General features: G+C 43.2%; 1 pseudogene; it reads right to left on the bottom strand.

The window, feature by feature from the left end:
- Positions 1–2,604: 2,604 nt before the first annotated feature.
- Positions 2,605–3,319, bottom strand: LOC111956150 (glyoxalase domain-containing protein 4 pseudogene; annotated as a pseudogene).
- Positions 3,320–5,177: the final 1,858 nt, after the last annotated feature.

The following is a 5,177-nucleotide window of genomic DNA, read 5'->3' as shown; positions in this document are numbered from 1 at the left end:
GAATATTGAATGATACCCAATGATCCATCGCATCTCCCAAAAACGTTTTCAACATACATCTATCTGTAAAATGATAGTCTAGAAACTAAAGCTTTGGTTGTCTTCCTCTCAGGCTTCCATGACTTCTCCCTCAAACTCCCCCATGTCCACCTCTTGAACATCAGACTCTGAGGCCTCATCTTCACTGTCACTTTCCAACCTTGTTGAGGATGGCTCATTGTCAGGATGGCTCGTTGAGGATGGCTCATTGTCAAATTTGCCCAGATGGCCACCGATTTTTCAACCCTTGTATTGGTTAGCCTGTTGCGTGCTTTGGTGTGTGTTCCCAAACAAAGGACCAGTTGCACTTTGAGGCAGCTGATGTTGGTGGGATTTGGAGGATGATGGAGGCAACAGGGGAAAGAGCCTCAAATACAGGCAGTCCCTTCCACCAGGTGGCTGATGAGGTATGTAAGCACAACTGCCATATTGCATCTCCATCCCTTGCTTAGAAGTGTACTTCGCCAGACTGCCAAGAACCTTGCCCTCATCCAGGCTAAGGTGGCGAGACACGGTAGTGATGACACCATAGGCCTTGTTGATCTCTGCACCAGACAGGATGCTCTTGCCAGCATACTTGGGGTCCAACATGTACGCTGTGGCGTGTATGGGCTTCAGGCAGAAGTCTTCACGCTTTTGATGTATTTCAGAACTGCAGTTTCCTCTGCTTGGAGCAACAGTGAAGTGGGCAGGGCAGTATGGATTTCTCCTCTTACATCTGCAAGCAGAGTCTGAACATCAGACAGGATGGCATTGTCTCACTCAATCCGTGCAATGGCTACTGCTATAGGTTTCAGGCTGCTTACCACTCTCTCCCAAAATGCATAATCCAGGAGGAGCCTCTTGATGGGGCTGTCCATATCGGCAGACTGTGATATGGCCATTTCTTGGAGACTCCTTCCCCTCCAGGACACTGTCAATCATGATGACAACACCACCCCAATCGGTGTTGCTGGGCAGCTTCAATGTGGTGCTGTTATTCTTCTCACTTTGCTTGGTGAGGTAGATTGCTGCTATAACTTGATGTTGCTTCACATACCTAACCATTTCCTTGGCTCTCCTGTAGAGTGTATCCATTGTTTTCAGTGCCATGATGTCCTTGAGGAGCAGATTCAATGAATGAGCAGCACAGCCAATGGGTGTGATGTGAAGGTAGGACTCCTCCACTTTAGACCAAGCAGCCTTCATGTTCGCAGCATTTTCTGTCACCAGTGCAAATGCCTTCTGTGGTCCAAGGTCATTGATGACTGCCTTCAGCTCATCTGCAATGTAGAGACCGGTGTGTCTGTTGTCCCTCGTGTCTGTGCTCTTGTAGAATACTGGTTGAGGGGTGGAGATGATGTAGTTAATTATTCCTTGCCCACAAACTTGACCACCCATCAGAGAGGATTGCAATACAGTCTTTTTTCTCTATGATTTGCTTGACCTTGACACTTGAACTCTGCATCCAGCAAATGAGTAGATAAAGCATGTCTGGTCGGAGGGGTGTATGCTGGGCAAAGAACATTCAGAAATCTCTTCCAATACACATTGCCTGTGAGCATCAGAGGTGAACCAGTTGCATACACAACTCGAGCAAGACATTCATCAGCATTTCTGTGACTACGTTCCTCCATTGAGTCAAAAAAACTTCTGATTCTAGGAGGACCATGAGCTGTTGCTATCGATAAGGTTTCTGATTCATCATTTTCACCTCGAATAGAAGTAGAGGGACTTTTGTCTGAGGTTGCTTGTTGTGAGCGCTGAGGAAACTTTATGCACTTGGCCAGATGATTCTACATCTTTGTTGCATTCTTCACATATGATTTGGCACAGTATTTGCAAATGTACACAGCTTTTCCTTCTGCATTAGCTGCAGTGAAATGTCTCCACACATCAGATAGTGCCTGTGGCATTTTCCTGTAAAGATTAGAAAAAAAGGAGTAAAAAAAACAACAAATACAATTCCATGTACAGATAAATAGTTAAGCAGTTAGATTAAACAACTTCTTTGTAAGATAAATGTTTTAAAATGAAACGTGTATGGAAACAGGTGAATTAACACTCCTCAGTTAGCAGGCTCAAGCAAGCTAAAACTCACATGGTAGCACAAACTAAGTAGCAGAAATTAACAAGTTAGAAATGATTTAAACACACTTTGCTGTAGGCTACTATTTACTAGTTAACAAAAAATCATGTATGTCATATAAAATATATTCACCCCACCCAGTATTGTAATCAAAACTTACCAGAAAGCATGTTGTCCAGTGCTCAGACAGTGTAGTAGTGTGGGCTCAATAGCATCTCATTAGTGTGCAAGATCTTGAGAATCAGCTGTACATGTGATGGAAGAGTGTACTGCACATGTGATGGAAGAATGCACTGTGCATGCAGAGGGTTACAATTCCATTGAATTGGGAATAGTTTAACCAAAATATGCCACAAGACCTAGAATTGCCTTATGTGTATCCCACAAAAAAAGGTTCACTGTTATAAGCTAACTTTTTTGATGAATTTAAGCAAAATTCTAACATTTACCAGAACGTTTCAGACCCTTTGCAACCCTACACACAGCACAACAAACACTCAAACAACAAAGCAGATATCATGGGCATCTGGATCAGCCCAAATGACCACTTCTACTGTAACCTTCCCAGGGGGGTCTAGGCTAATTAATTTTTTTGGTTTCCTTTTGTCATCAGGAGAATGCTATACGTCCAAAGGCTGTCCCAACAATGTTCTGAAGCTCTAGTTTACACTGAGGATATGCGAATCCCGTCAGCAAAGTCTTCTTCTCTTCATGTCTCTCTTTCTCCTTCATCCCCAGAAGGGAGGACCAGTAGTTTATTGATTCCGGCATGTCAGACCCTGTCAGACACACCTTCTGTACAGGATCATTGGGATGCTGTTCTTTGTCCACCAGGTAGAAGAGATAACCTCCTGGTGCCTCAGCCAGATAGAGGGCCTTTCCAACCTCAGTGAGGGTCCAACAAAGCTACTTAGCATTGCTGACAGCCTGGCTAGACTGTAGAGTCAGACCCAGGAAGTAGTTGCCTAGGCAATATTCTCCCACTCCATAATCGTAGATCAGTTCAGCCACAAAGTTACCATCCTCTGGCCCTAAGCTGACCATTGTCTTGCTCCAGTTTCCATCATAAGGGCCATTACATGTTGCTTTACATCCCTCTTCAACCTCTTTGTGACACAAAATCTTCATGCCGAGAACATCTCGGTAAAAGGTGGCTGTTTTGCTTCTGTCACTCACTTTGAAAACGAACTGCAAGGCTCACCTCAAAGCCATGATAACCCAAGTGAGTTTGTTCTGTACTATACGATTATATATCACGCTCAGTTTGTCTACGTTGATTGAGGATCCTTGCAAATGATTGCCATATAGAAAGGAGAAAGGAAAATCATCTGAAACCACAGAGAACCCAGACAGAGAGAAAAATACTCTATGAGGCATGATCATCATATTATTTTCATTTTCTCTTAACCGTACCACGTTTCTCACTACCTTTTGCTGCCGTGACAGCAGTAAAAAATGTCCTCAAGCGGAAACGCTTCTTAACACTCAACTGATCTAACCCTACCGTCTTCTATAACCCCACAGCTGACCTCACAAACGTATCAACATTTTAAAAAATCTGCCAATTTGACAGATTTCCCAAAAGTCTGATCCAGGAACCAGTTTACCTCCTCTAGATTGTAAATTGAGTTGTCACCAGATGATACCATATCAACAGAGACGTCCATATCCTTCTACTGATCCTCCTCAACTGAGGCCACAGACCCCACTTGCAAAACTCCCCACTCCCCACTCGTACCGGGCATCTCCTCTCCAGTCTGGGGAATTGGCTCCCCAGATCCATTCTTACCTCCTACAACAATATTTTTCTGCTGCACATCAGACGCTATATTTCCCTCTGGTACAAGGTGCAACTCCGTACCCTCAACACAGACAGCTTGTTACTCAGCAACAGGTGCTTGTGGCCGCTATACCACTGTCGACCCACCTCTCCCTACGTCAGTGGGCCCAGGCGTTACGAGGACCACCTGCGCCCCTCCCTCCGCCTTCTTCCTTTTCGGCATGTCGCTGATGGCCAACATCCCCACACTCAAAACAATGTTGACTATCCATACTAGCATAAGCCATATAGTCTGTTGTCATACTTGACTTTAAACGATACCTCCAAAGTCTGTTCCGGTGAGTCCAAAAACATAAACACCTGTCGCCAAAACAACATAACCTGTTTCAAAGCCGGGTGTTTGCAATCCAACGGGACAATCTTAATTGAACCGCAATAACTTGCGCTCCAATAGCTCATTGGTAATAAACGGTGGCACATCCGAAATCGTTACCCTTGTTGATGGAGAAAAAAAGCGGCGTAACTTGAATAAACATACATTTAAAATTAATTAAGGATAGGCGTCCTGCCAGCGGGACAACTTCCGGTGAAACTGGAGGGTGCGCAATTCAAATAAATAATCATAAATAATATGGATATTAAACATTTAGGTACATATAAGTGTCTTATATCGGCTGAAAGCTTAAATTCTTGTTAATCTAACTGCACTGTCCGATTTACAGTAGCTATTACAGCGAAAACATACCATGCGATTGTTTGAAAACAGCGCCCCACATCAAAATATAAATATCCACCGGCACAGGTTTCATACATTCACAAATTACGATTAAATATTCAATATTCACTTTTTGAAAATCTTCCTCTGATTTGTCATCCAAAGGGTCACAGCTATTACATGTAGTGTTGTTTTGCTAGATAAAATCCTTCTTTATATCCCAAAAAGTCAGTTTAGTTGCCGCCATCGATTAGATTAATCCACTCGTTCAACATGCAGAGAAAGGAATCCGAAAATCTACCTTCTAAACTTTGTTTCAACAAGTCAAAATACGTTTCTATTTACTCCTCAGATACCCTAAAATGTAATCAAACTATAATATTTCTTACGGAAAGAAGTATGTTCAATAGGAAACCGATTTTAGCAGGTGCGTACTGTCTTCATGGCACGCGCAAACACAAATTTCTAAGACTGTGTCCCTGTACTAAAACGGATATTTCTTATTCGTTTCTGAAGTTACACGCCTGAAACCTTGAACATAGACTGCTGTGGAAGCCATAGGAATTGCATCCAGG

This window comes from Salvelinus sp. IW2-2015, linkage group LG3 (genome assembly GCF_002910315.2).
Source record: "Salvelinus sp. IW2-2015 linkage group LG3, ASM291031v2, whole genome shotgun sequence".
NCBI lineage: Eukaryota > Metazoa > Chordata > Actinopteri > Salmoniformes > Salmonidae > Salvelinus > Salvelinus sp. IW2-2015.
The sequence above is the reverse complement of the archived record's forward strand: the minus strand, read 5'-3'. Positions and strand labels throughout refer to the sequence as shown.